Here is a 14,538-nt window from a genome sequence, read left to right as displayed (position 1 = left end):
CGGCCCGCCAGCCCCGCGTGCCCCCGCGACTGTCAGTCCCCGTGTCTGTGTGTCTCTCTGCCTGTCAGCCCCCTGAGTCTGCGCGGGCTCCTTCCCGCCACGCCTGAGCCCCGGCGCTGCCCGCAGTGTCCGCCAACCCCTCCCGCCTGCTGCCCCGGGTCTTTCTGTCAGCCGCCAGCGCCCCCATGCTGGGAGGCTCCGCCCCTTCCCCCCGAAGCCCCGCCCTTCGCCCATCTGTCATCACCCCCGCCCCCAGCTCTAGGCTTGGGCGTCCTGGGGGAGTGGGGTGCCGCAGCTCCTGGGGGTCAGCGTAGCCACCGCGGGCCACGCAGCTGTGAATGGGGCAACAAGGGGGTTATGGAAGGGAAGAGGGGGCGGTCCACAGATGTCCACCTGACTGTGTGAGGGTGCGTGTCCCAGAGTGCGCCCGGTGGGAACACTGCGTGTGCGCCCAAGGGCCGGCAGGGAAGCGCGGGCGACTGCCTGACGGACGTGGGGCGGAGATGCTGGGCAGCTCCAACTCCCGCGGACTCGTTCGTCCTGCGGGGATGGGCCAGCCCCTGACTTGGTCTAAAGAACTCCACCAGGGAGGCAGCAGAACCCGGATTCAACCCATTAGGGTACTGTAGGATCCTGACTTCCCGGACCCTTGTTTGCCCACGCGACAACAGAAAACCTGGATGCCGCAAGGGGCGTGTGAACAGAGTTTAGGGCTTGTTAAACCTTCCCAGTTTAGGATTTTTATTCAGAGAAGCCTTTTGGAAATGATTGAGGAGGAGTGGGTGGGATGTGGAGCTCAGGTGGAAAGTGTTTGAGAGCTTGAGTCATTTTGAGTTTCGTGGTTGGCGTTTCTGAGCACTGATTGCCCTGGGCTTTTGCCCTGTGAGAAACTTATGTGATTGAGGGAGTGGGGGGTTAGGTAGAGGACAGAGGGCATACTCTTTTCCGTTTTTATCTGTTATGTGAACACATTACATTTATTCATGAGGCGTCCACACATCCTCAATTTAAAAAAGGATTACAGTAGTTTCCATTTATACATGTTCTTGTATGTTGTTATCTTGATGTTTTTTTATTTGTAGTAACTTAGTATTGCAATATTTCAAAACTAAGAGAAAATGTGTCCTAAAACAATTTGGTATCTTGCCAGATAATTCTGAACCATGGGGAAGGAGCCAAAAGCACACTTCATTAGCTAGAACAATTTATTCGGGCTTAATTTGTTTCTGAGAAACACAGTGGAAAAATCCAGAAGTGGCAAAGCAGTATCAGAGAATCTTAGGAAATTAATGAAAAGGGTCTTCTATTGCTGCCTTGGAAAGATAGTATCAAAGTTGCTTTAGAGCACAGAGCTACTATGTAATGATAAACGTATTAACCAAGTTGGTTTTGTGACCTTGATACATTGAGCAGTGCTTGATTTGTTCAGTGCTTCATGACAGGCAAACATTGCATAGGGAACTGGGTAATTTTGGGAGGAAATGTTTCCTATGGGTTTTTTTTTTTTTTTTCATAATTAAGTCAATTCAGACTAAAGCAGTCTCACAGAGAGTGGCTTTTTAAAAATAACATCAAAAAATTAAAAAATAATTCATGTTTAAGGCAGAAAACTAGGAAAAAAAAACAAAAACAAAGAAAAGCATAAGAAAAACCCCACAATCCCACAAACCGTAGAAAAACAGTTTGATATTTATCTTTTTAGTCTTTTATTCCCAGTATAAGTATTTTTTCTTACAAAAATGCTACCATACTATAAGATTGTTTTATTGTTTTTTTTTCCACCTATAGGTAGACTATAGGAGATACCTATTTGTTTTGCTTTTATTAGTAAGAGCTGTGTTCCCTTTGTGATCTTTTAAAAAGTTAGATCCTCTGCTTAGAGCACTCCATTAGCTTCTCATTTTAGAGTAAAATCTGAAGTCCTTGCTGTGGCCTACCTCCCTGTCTTCACTTACAGCCATACTGGATGGATCTCTTTGCTATTCCTTAAAAACTTCAGGCATATGCTAACCTTAGTGCCTTTGCATTTCTGTTCCCTCTGCCTAGAACTTTGTTCCATGGATGTCATGGTTCTTGCCCCAGGTCTCTGCTCAGATATAACCTTATCAGGCTTTCCCTGACCACTGTGTGTAAAATACACTCCATTCCCTGTTGTCCTCAACCCACCTTACTTGCCTTCATAACACTTGCCACCACTCGGTAAATGCATACGTGTTTATTTGTTGGCTTTGTCTCTTTCTCCAGAAATGTGAAACTTTTTACAGATGTAACCTCAGGGCCCAGAGTAGTACCTGACACATCATGAGTGCTTAATCGATATTTGTTGAATGAACAAATGAATGAATGCTCATTATCCATCCATTCATTTGACCTCCCTGGTAGCCTCTTAGGCTTTTATATAGCTGTATCATGAAATGATATAGCAACTCCTTAAAAGTCAGGATAGTCCACTCCTTTACATATCTGAGAAGAAGAATTTTACAAAGTGAGTCATGATTGTAAAAAGAATTACGGTTTTGATTTAACTTCACAATTGAGGGAAGGAACAATTTTGGCAAATGGTACTGACTTTCCTTCTCATGCATTATCCTTTGTGTCACATTGAAAGTCTTTGAAACGTATAAAGTATCCCAGTTATGTTTATAGCTGTGATTTCAATTTGGTAGTTCTTAGTGATAGCATAAACCTCAAGAACATAGTGAGTTTTTTGTGTCAACAGATACCCAGAGATATAATTACAGCTTTAATGTGTTTTTATTTGAGGAGTAGCTGTTATGTTTACTTATTTTTCTGGCAAGTCTATCCTTTTCATCTCCTTGCTTATCAGTTTTGGGGAGGCCTAGCAGGTATACTTAAGTGTTTTGTTTTTGTTTTTTTAACATTTTAAAATAAATCTTTGATCTTTTGAGCATTTTACATCTCTCATGTGATGAACTGTTGAAAGTACTAGTTTCATCTTTCAGGATGAAATGACATCTGTGGTAAACATATAATTGCATTTTTATCATAAGAATGGAAAAAATTGTATCTTAAGGTAGAATGTTTACAGAGAGGACATAGTGTGAGAGTAAGCTTTTAAAGCCTTGAATTTCAAATAGGCTACTTTTAACTTTAGTGAGTTTTTGAAAAAAATCCTTTTGCTCTTAAGAAAAAGAATCCCTCTGAACACAATCCAAACAGACCTTCAAAAAATTTCTTATGCATGTCTATGGCCATGCTCCCCTGAACAAGCCTGATCCCAGCTGATCTTGGAAGCTAAGCAGGGTTGGGCCTGGTTATTACTTGGATGGGAGACCACCTAGGAAGACCAGGTGCTGTAGGCTTAAAAAATTAAGGGATTGTAAGCTGACAAAGTCCTTGCAATCTGAGGTCAACCAAGGGTTTCCTTGCCTAAAAAATAAAAAAATTTCTTATGCTACAAGAATGGGGAAAAAAAAATCCCGAATGAAATTTTATTCTTTTAAAGGTGTAAAGGGGATGTGTTAAAAATTTATTTTTAATTTTTCTGCAGGCAGTTAATGAGCACATATTTGGGGCAGTTCTGTGTGTTTTATTTATGGGCTCCATTACCATGTTCAGTTTTAAATTACCAACCTGATTTCTTATTATCTTTTCTTACTCAGTTACCTCCCTTCTCTCTTGTTCTCTTCCTAAACGATCTTATCTAATCCCAGGACTTTAGTGCCCTCTGGATGCAGATGACTCCCTCAGTTACACCTATTGCCCTGACCTTTCTCTGGTTCCAGACTTGCTACCTCCTTCCTATTATCTCTGCTTGCTGCCTCACAATGACCTCAAACATCACATGTCCAAAATTGATTTGGTCTTCCTCTTAAACGTGCAAATTCCTTATTCCTGACTTCTCCCTCCCATCTTCTCCATCCTTCCCTGTCTCATCATCATTACTATCCACTCATTGTTCAGGCCAGACACCTGCAGATCATCTTTGATTCTTCCTGATTGCTCAACACACATCCAATCCATCAGTGTGGCATGCCGGCCTAGCCTCCAGAATACCGAAAATCCTCCATTCCCTCCACTCTCCTAATCTAGCCACCATCCTCTCTCAGCTGGATCACTGACCCTACTTGTTATCTGGTCTACCAGCTTCCTCTCTTTCCTTCTTCCAACCCATTTTTTCCCACTGCAGCCAGAGTAACATAACCAAAAATTTAAACCAGATCACATCGCCCCCCGTTTAGTGACTTTCCACTGCACTTAGCCCCACATCTACACTCTTACTCTGAGAGTCCAGCCTCTGCCGCCCTCTTCAACCTCTGCTCCTTGCTCACAATGCTTCTGTCAGGTTGGAGCACTATCGGTCCTTCAGCTATGCCAAGTTCTTCTCCTCTGTACAGACCCTTGACCCTTCCCTCTCCCTGGCACTCCCCCCACCCCCAATTGTTCTCACAGAAAGTTCCTTCTCAAACATCTTGTCTCAGCTCAAATTTTCCTCCTCAGAGGGCCTTCCCCGATCACCCCTTCTACAGTAGCTTTCCCCTCATTGTCCCCTCTCTCAGTACATGTGCATTTTCTGCTAGTGCTTCACCAAAATTCCAAGTATTTATGTTTGTTTTTTAATTTCTTATCCACTCCCTTAAATAGACTACAGGATCTCTGAAGGCAGGGACAGCCTTGTCCTGCTTATGGCACAGTCTTGGTATACAGTGTTCTGCCTAGAATCCAGTAGGTGCAGGGCCTTGATACATTTTGGATAATAATTATTATAACACCTAACTTTTTTTTTGAGACTTACTTTGTGCCAGGTTCGTTGCTGAGTTGTTCATGCATTATCTCTAAATATCTGGGAGAACCCTTAACTAAGGTGGTGATGGTTATTATATTATCATTTCTATTTTTAGTTGAGAAAATCGAGCTTAGAGAATTTGAGTAATTTTTAAAGTTACACAGCTAAAGAAATGGTGGAGCTAAGATTTGCATCTGACTACTCATAACTACCTTCTGATATGAATGTAGGAATGAATGTGAAATACGCAATAATCATATTTGATGAGTCCTCATGTTTGTGTTTGTAAGTGTATATTGGAGTATGAGAAAATAAGAATGCTCGGGTTAGGATGCTGCATTTCCTGGGACGTTTCTGATAATAACCACTATGCCAAAGCACTTAAATTAGTTTTTGTTCAGGCTGTATGATTCAATTTTACCTTTGCCACTTTCCAGTTTAAGCTCTTGAACAAATTACTTAACATGTCTGAGTTTGTTTTTATTCATCTGTGAATGGAGAAAAATAATAGTTCTTATCTCACACAGGATTATTGTGAGGAGCATAATTATATACAAAAAAAAAATCAGTGTTAGCTGTTATTATTATGAAGGGGGAAAAAGCCCTCAGGGAAAGACTTGTAGACCTATCAACAATTAGAGTTTGGGTAAGAGTGAAAGACAGATCTTAACAGTATTGTTTCATGGACTCTGTTTTTGAATTTGTAAGAATTATCAGGTAATTAACTGATTGGCTTGTGACTTATAATTATTTTATTGATGTATGGCAACTTTATGTTTGGATTTGAACTTGTTAAATGCTTGTAGGTAAGATAGCTTCATTTCTTTTTAAACTCCTTCCCATCTTAAGAAAGATTCTCAATGTAGAGAGAGATTTCGAGAGGCCATTTTTGAGAGGCTGGCTATTTTTATGCTTCTTACCAGAAAGGTACGGTGCCTTACAAACACACCAAAGGACTCACATGGGTGAAAAACCCTATGAATCTAAACAATGTGGTAAAACTTTCAGTTCTCATCTAGGTTTTCACCATTACTGCTTACTTCAGTAATGATTATCACCGGGGAGCTTATTTCAAATAACCAAGGAAACAGTAGACCTAGTACAGGTGCAATGGGCTTGACAGAGCTCATGATGGAATATCTGGGCACAGTGCATTTTCTAGTGGGATGGCTTATAAGCAAGTGCCAGTCCGGTGGCTTCTGTCATCTCTGTGAAATAGAGGGTGAGGTTGTCTGCTAAAAGTGGGAAGAGCACATAGGAAAAACAAGGAGATTTGACCTACAGTTGAGGTCAGGAAGAGGAAGAGTCACTTTGGGGGAAGGTCTGATCTCCAGGCAGTATGTAGGGCTCTGTCGAGGTAGGAGGACATAGATCAACACCAATAACATTCAGTTGCCTGGTTTTAGGTGTGAAGAAGGCATATAGTTGGATTGATCCAGGGTTGGGATTTGCAGGGGATGAGTGGCAGAAGGACAGTGGAGCAGAGGACCTGAGGGTATTGGCCCGGGAGTGATTTACATGACAGGTAAAGGTGTCTAGGCTGGATGGGGAAGGGAAAAGGACCAGAGATGTTGATGAAGTCAGGGAACGGGTATATTGGAGTGATGGCATAATAGGAGGATGTGATTAGGGAGAGACATGTGAGTGGAAGATTTCAGAGTTGGAGCAGTTAATTACAGGACATGATAGGCTCCTGAGTTTTGCCTCCTGAATGGCTGAACTGAATGAACTAAGTGAAGATGAGTGAAGTCAAAGAGGTCAAGTAACAGAGACTGGAGAGTTATTTCAGTCATCCACGTGGTCAGAGAAGCCATCGGAAGGATAGCAGGACATTTGGGGTAGAGAGAAGGGAGGTGTGCCAGGTCTTCAATGAATGAAGTGCCAGCAGTGAGAAGAGATGTTATGGCCAGCCTTCAGGAGCCTCAGAAGATTAGGGGATATTGCCTGAGGGCAGTGGAAGAGCAGTGACCTGGAAGCTTTACTGGTTGCAAGGTCTGTCTGGAAGGTGTGGGCCTTGGCCTTGGTTCTTGATTCTTCTGAAGAAATCCTGATCCCATCGCAGCATTGATGGCATATAGCGTTGATCAAGTTTGGTCATGAAGACATCTGGGGGGAGTGTGAAAAATACAGGTCCCTGGGTTCCATTTCAGGCCCACTGAATTAGATTTCTAGGAGAGGGGACTGAGAATACATATTTTAACAGCCATCACTCCCCACCCCCCACACACATACACATAATTCTTTATAATTAAGCATGTTTGGGAAATGCAGCTGTAGTGGATAAGAACATGGGGTCTGGATGTCACCTGGCTAGGTTGAAGGTGAGACTGGTGGGAATGAGCCTTTGCCCATGACCCTTAAGAGATTGCCTTTCCAGATCTAACTGATACCAGAAGCTCTGAATTAAGGGACCCTCCATTAGAGGCAAAAACACAGACAAAAGCAAGAAGAGACAGCTAGTGATGACAGAGGCAGAAATGCCATACAAAATAATTCAAAGGATAGCAGTTGGGGGATGGATATTCATTGTAGAGGAAACAGTTTCGTTAGTCTCAGTGGTGTCTGAATCCAGTAATTATAATTGTTATCCTGTTCAACAGGAATAGGTTGAATTATGGTTTGGTTAGTTCAGAAAGGCTGAGAAGGAAGTAATGAAGTTTAGAAAGTTTTCCATCATCAGCTTGCATGTTTTGGTGCTTCAATTATCCATAAAATTAACTTACGTGACACAATTCTGTCTCTGAAGATACTGGATTAGAAAAACCATTTACTCCCCTCTCCAACCAAGCTCAGGATCATATGTCGCCTGCTCTTCATGACCCTTGTGGCTGTGTCACAGCTTCTCTCCCATTTTGATCTGCATAGGAAGGACTCGGAGACCCAGGAAACCTAGAAATGAAGTCATGTAGTAGAGAGAATGTGTGATGGGAAAGAGGGTAGTCAATGTGAAGAAAACTTCAGCCTTATTCTAAATCTCAATCTGAACAAGAAAACTCTTCCGTGGGAATACAGTGGGTGTGGAAAAATCTTTATGCATCATTCACCCCATTATATGTACATCAAATGTCAAACTGGACACAAGCCATATGAATATCAAAATTATGGAGAGAAGCCATATAAATGTATGTGGAAGAGCCTTCAGTTATCTCCAGTGTTGTGAAAAATATGAAAAAAATCAGCGGAGAGAAAACTTATAAGGAATGTGGGAAAACCTTTAGTTCTTCAACTTTAAAAACGTGAACGGACTCACATAGGAGAGAAAACCTATGACTATAAAAAATGTAGTAAAGCCTTCGGTTGTTTTAGTTCTCTTCGAATACATAGAAGAACTCATTGCAGAGAAACCTTATGTATGTAGACAATTTGGTAAAGCCTGCATATAGTACGGTGCCTTACAAACACACCAAAGGACTCACATGGGTGAAAAACCCTATGATTCTAAACAATGTGGTAAAACTTTCAGTTCTCACCTAGGTTTTCAAGCACATGAAAGAACTCACACTGGAGAGAAGTCCCATGCATGCAAGGAGTACGGAAAAGCCTTCACATGTTATCAAAAATTTTGAAGTCATGAAAGGAGTTTCATTGGAGAGAAGCCCTATGAATATAAGGAGTGTGGGAAAGCCTTCATGTTATCAAAGTTTTCAAACACATGAAAGAAATCCCTCTGGATAGAACCCTGTGAATATGAGGAATGTAGGATAACCTACAGATATTACAGTACCTTACAAAGACACAAAAGAACTCACACTGGAGAGAGACCCTATGAATGTTAGCAGCGTGGTAAAGCCTACAGAGATCGCAGTTTCTTAAAAACACAAAACAATTCATACTAGAGAGAAACTATATATGTAAAAAATGTAGTGAAGCATTCAGTTATCTTCAAAAACATAAAACAAATCTTGCTGGAGAGAAACTGTTTGAATGTAAACAACGTGGTAAAGTAAAGCCTGCAGAGATCCCAGTTCCTTACAAACTCATGAAAGAACTCATATTGGAGAGAAACCTTATGAATATAAGAAATGTGGAAAAGCCTTCGTTTATCACACAACTTTTTGAAGACATGTGAAAATGCCCACTGGAGAGAAACTATACAAAACTGCAGAATTTGATCTCAGTTCCTTTCGAACACATGAAAAGACTCACTGGATAAAACCTCCTGAATGTAAAAAGCAGGGGAAAGATTTAAATTAGCCTACACCATTACATGCAAAGACTCCCATGGAAAAAAAATAGAAGTGTAAGTAACATGAGAAAGCCTGATAGAAATTAATCCATGTGTAATGTGCCAGAAAACTTTCAACATGAAAAAGTTCTTGTAAATATACTGTGTTTATTGAACCTCTGTTTATAGTATATCATTGGACTGTAGATATCTACTAATTATTTTCAGAAGTGAATATTCATGTGACATAATTCCAAGAGTTGTTTTTCAACAATAGTATGTAAGATTAATAGGTAGTGCTTTTTCCATAAAATGTTTAATATTTTTTCTACATTTTGAAGCCTGTTAGATCTATTGGTGAATTGAAGTGTCTTTTTATATAGTTTGGTTAAATATCTTTTTATAATTTTTTATTTGTTCTGTGTTAAGGGGCCATTGAAAAAGGGCAGTTTGGTATTTGGATTTCCCTAGTGATCTTGTGGCAGTCTTTTATATACCTAGTCCAATATGTATATTCTGCCTTTCCCTCTGACAAAGCTCTTTTTTTGGAGTAAGTATGGGAACTTTTTTCTATTTTCCATACTAATAGTTGTAAATTTTATGTATGGCAAGCTTACAAAAGAATATATTTTATGTAAATTATTATTTTTTATTTTTGGCTTTTTGCTTTTTATCCTTCCTCTGACTGGTATTTGGTGAATAGATTTTGATTTAAGATGAGGGTAACAAAATCTAGAGTTGGAGATATTCTCCCACAATGGGTAATGGCTGGAAACCTAATTATCCAAAATCCACCTTCTTTATGGTTCCATGTTAGAATTCATTAATATCCACACTGGCATGAGGTTTAGAAGGCAAAAACAAAGAACATGTTAGTCAGATTTTGGAGCCATATTCAAAATCTGGTAGCTATAATAACACAATCTTTCAACCCATAATCTTGATTCTTTGACCTTCCAATCAAGACTGTCCTCAAAACTACCACCAACTGTCTGATATGTATTTTCTGAGAAGTGTTGCTTTCTACTGATTTCTTCACAAGATCCATATCAAAGATCCATCAGAGTTTGGATTTTTTTGTAAGCCCTCTTTTGTCCACCAGGAAACTGATTCAGACTTTTATGCTTACATCTGCTTCCCCTCTTTAGATTATATCCACGTAAGGTCTAATTTGTGTAGGAAACACCTTATGCACTTAACAGTGCTAGTGAGTGTGCTTTCCTGGTTCATCATGACATCTACAAAGGGAGTTTGTTTCTCTGCTGCATGTGCAGGGCTGTCTTGACCTAGTCCTTCCTCCTATCAGGAAGACTGTAGGTGTTCCCTGTAACTTGTAGTTGAATGTAATCCCTCAGTATGTTTTCAGTTACATTTGATCATGATTAAAAGTATGTGGGCTTTTCTTTGGTCAAATGAATACTTCTGTAGGTGTTTCATAAAAATACTAGCTGTTTTCTAAGCTCTTATATGCCAACAAATATTGTTTTTCATTTGCTGAGAAAATATGTTAACATGTCCTATTGTAATTATGGATTTTCAAATAAACTGTGATTTTCTTCATTAAAAAAATGCAAAGCTTTTAATCAATGATAAGTCCAAGATGAGCAGTTATTATCCACAAGGGGCTGTGTACATGATTAGATACTTAATACCATGATACCAGTAGTCCTACCATCCCATTCTCCCTATTTTCACTGTGAAAATTCTGTTCTTTTTCATGACAAAAGAGGAATCCTGCAAAAGAATAGCAGCTGGGGAGAGAACTTGAGAGTTAGCCATTCTTGGCTGACAACTTAGAACCCCTATTGCTAGTAAGGAAGTTTTGAGTTTGAGTTGCAGTGTTTAGAATCCTTGAACTATACTTACCACCCGGTTTGTCACACCTAAACACTAAAGCTTTGGGAAAAGAATGTTGTCAGCCTGCTAGAAGTGGTTTCTATGGACTGTAGCCTAAAACTTGATTTGCTCTATCATGTGTTCCATTTCTTATTTCCTCTTAGCACTCCTGGTCCTGAGAAACCTGGCTTTCAAACTGGCACAGCATCTCGGTTATATTCCTGTCACTTACCACATCCTTCCACGCCCTGTCTCATCTCCCTGGTGAACTTCAGGAAGCCACTTGAATGCGTATCTTGAGACCTAGAAAATGTGGCAATGGAAATTTAGCAATGCCAGCTCAACCAGAACTTTGTTTGCAAGTTGAGATTTTTTTAAAAAAGTAACTCTATTTTAGAAAAAATAGGAATTCAGAGTATTTTTCCCTGTTAGAAAAACATTTTTTTTTTTTTAAACTGAGATATACTGAACCAGAGGCCAATGAGTATTTTAATGATAATAACATGTTCTCTAATGCCACACTTTTCTGCCTTACAGAGCTCAGGAACCCTTGAAGGCTCTACTGTGTTGCGGTGATCTTTATAATGTTTGGATCACTAGGAGTATTTTGTTTGTGAAGTGTTTGTTGTGAATAGGCCTGCTGTAAACAGGCCCCCTGGGATTGAAAAAGAAGGTCCCTGGTCTCAAGGAACTTATTTTTTAAAAGTTAAACAAGGTACATTTAAATCTTTAACCTCAAACAGACCACGTTATGTGCTGCGAAGGAGGTATAATCAAAATGTAGTATCACAGACAAAGGAGAGGGTTTTTCTGGGGTTGGGTGGAAATGGCAAGAGAGGATTGGAGGATACTTTCAGGGAGTATTTGTAATTAGACTGGATCATGAAGGTTGGTAGAATTTTGAATGATTGTATTTGATATTCTCTGTTTTTCTAAGGCATCATTTATTTTAGCAAGACTACAGAAATATTTTGATGCTTAATGAATTAGCTTTCAGTTATCTAAATGACTCACTCGTCCAGAATGCCTCATTCCTCAATTATTTTGGATAACTTGTCTCTGTAATTAACATTTGAAGTATAAGGAATGTATGGTGGAAAAGGGTTTTTATGGAAGTGCTTAAAAGTAATCTTGGGATCATAGTGAATGTCTCAAATCCCAAAAGGATTGGAAATATATTACTGTGGTGGTGAACAGAAAATCAGAATGATAATGAAAGGTATACGTTTGGGTATATGATTTAGGAATTGGAGGAAAATGGAGCTCTAAGTGACATTGGTGAGGCCTTGATAGGAAAGAAAAAGTCTGTCACTCAGGAGGCCTCTCATTTCTGAGTATCTTTCTCAGGGATGGTTGCAATAAAGGTAGGAGAGCCCTGTGGGCTGGGGCCATAATAAACTGAAGGAGGCCAGCTCCTCCTTGTTCTCCCTTTCTCTAGCTGAGCAAGAGGGTTTTACAGGAAGACTGTGAAGCTGGGCCCAGAATTTCTTTTCCTGTGTGCCTTGTTTCTGGGCTTGTCCAGCTTCAAAGCTATATCACTGCCCCTGAGTGGATTCTCTCTCACCGACCTGTGTCCCTCTGGGTGAACCCTCCCTCCTTTAGCAATCCTGTTTCCTGCTATGATGGGTTAGCTACAGCTGTACCACTGTGCCAACCTTGTGAATGGCGGTAGTTATGCCTGAGACCTTGTATTCCTTTCCCAGGTTAAGGGTCTATTTTCAATCTTCCACTTGTCCATCAAAACAACACTTAATTTTCCAGGAAGTTGAAAAACATTATGCTTGCTACCTTTTGTGCTAAAATGGGGCCCTGGCTCAGAATTCCAATCTCCTTGGGAATCAACACATATAGTTTTGAAAGATAACATTTCTCTTTTTGTTTATTCCCGATAATGCCAATAGCATTTTAAAAGCCAAGATATCTGGGAATGCTATATGCCCATTTTTACCACGCAGGAGACTAAAGCAGCTCTAAGAAAATGAATTCAGTTTCTCACCAATAATGCACCTAATGTGTGCCCACAGTGTGTCAGATATGATACCAGACAGCAGTGGGGAGCAAGTCAGATATGGTCTCTCTCTGGTCTCATGCCACTTACAGTCTGGTGGCTCCATGGCCAGGAAGCCAAGAAAGATTTATAGAATGACTATAGGCCAGGGGGGCATGGTGTCTAGTTTTGTCAATTACATGACCTTACGCATTTACCTCTAGTTTTATCAATTACATGACATTAAGCATTTACCTCTATTTTCTGACAACTGGAATACAACACCTTTTCAAATGGTTTGTAAGGATGTTATAATACTTAAATGGCACTACATAGAAAAAAAACTTTGAAAAAAAAGTCAAGTTATTATCTATGCAAATATAGGCGGGGGTAATCAGCCCCTGCCTTATTTAATAGGAATGGCTACTGGAGAGTTTCCAGTATTCCCTGGCTTCAGAGGATGCCATGTAGCTTCAGAGAATCACCAAATACAATATTTGGACTAAATATTATTACTTTTTCAGTAATTTTAATGTTTATTAATAAATAAGAAAACTAGCTATTTTTTGGTGCCTGGGGTTAATATAGGTTACTTAGTTATCCCCAAAGAATTGTAGATTTAATACACACTGGCATTATTTCAAAAAAGAGTGCTTCTAGATATTTACTATATAACCAGAAATTTATTACTACAACAGTGGATATGTGATAATGCTAATAATCATATATATACCATGGAATTATAGTGCAGTAAGAAAAAAATTGATCTGAATCATCATAATAAAATTATGATGAAATTAGGAGTAGAGATGTGAGAGGAGGTATCAAGATGGAACTCCAAGAAACATCAACATTTAGGGTGGAGGTGGAGGAAGCGAGGCCAGTAAAGGAAACCAAGTAGGAGTAGACAGGAGGCTCAGGAGAGTGGGGTCATGGAAATCAAGGCAGGAGAGAATTTTAAAAAGGATTGACTGCAGCCCTAAAAAGTTTGAGGGAAATGTTGCTATATGTTCATAGAACTTAGCTCCTAGCTGGTATTATTAGGGTTGTTCGTTTTAGTGTCATAATACATTACAGAGGGTGGAATAGAGAATCCAGGATGATGAAGTGGAGATGTGTGTTTGCTGCTGCTGTTTCTTAAAGGAGCTCAGCTCTGAAGTATGAGAATAAGAAGGGGCTGTGGGCTTCCTGAGGAAGAGATGATTTTAGGATGAAAGGAACTCTAGCACATTCAGAGACTGAGGAGATGGAGCTAGAAGAAAGGAAGAAGGCAGAGATTCAAGGGAGAGAAAGGACAGTGACTGATCCAGGTCTCCATGGATGGAGGGGCTAGCACAGGGGACGGTCTGTAGCATTGCCAGAGAGGGAGTGCCTCTTTCACTTGGTATGGGAAGAAGAGGCTATTTGGAGATATAGATATGTCTCTAAAAGATAGGGGGCGGAAGTTTTGCCCTCATAAAAGCTTCTATTTTCTTTGTGAAGTGAGCCTTTGGCCGCAACTGATAGCCAAGGGGAAATGGACCAGTTATGTCTTTGAAGACAGAGATGAAGGTATAAAATGACTACTATGAGGCTTGAAAGTGGAGGCTGATTATTGTTCCCCATTGTCTATTGAATAAAAGTTATACTCCACAGTCCGACATTTATAAAGCCCTCCACTATCAGCCTTTAACCAATTCTGCCAAACTACCTATCTTTTTGGTTTCATTCCAGCACCCTTGTACTACAGCCAAGAGTATCTCTGCTGTAGCACTAGAATGTGGCTTTGAGAGACTGGATGCTGCAGTGAAAATGCCATTGGAC

At 40.2% G+C, this 14,538-nt stretch overlaps 1 pseudogene; it reads left to right on the top strand.

Moving 5' to 3' along the window:
- Window positions 1-3,204: 3,204 nt before the first annotated feature.
- Window positions 3,205-3,323, top strand: LOC112471118 (annotated as a pseudogene).
- Window positions 3,324-14,538: the final 11,215 nt, after the last annotated feature.

The sequence above is a fragment of the Pteropus alecto genome, unplaced genomic scaffold (genome assembly GCF_000325575.1).
Source record: "Pteropus alecto unplaced genomic scaffold, ASM32557v1 scaffold45, whole genome shotgun sequence".
Lineage (NCBI taxonomy): Eukaryota > Metazoa > Chordata > Mammalia > Chiroptera > Pteropodidae > Pteropus > Pteropus alecto.
This window is presented reverse-complemented; position numbering and strand designations above follow the sequence as displayed.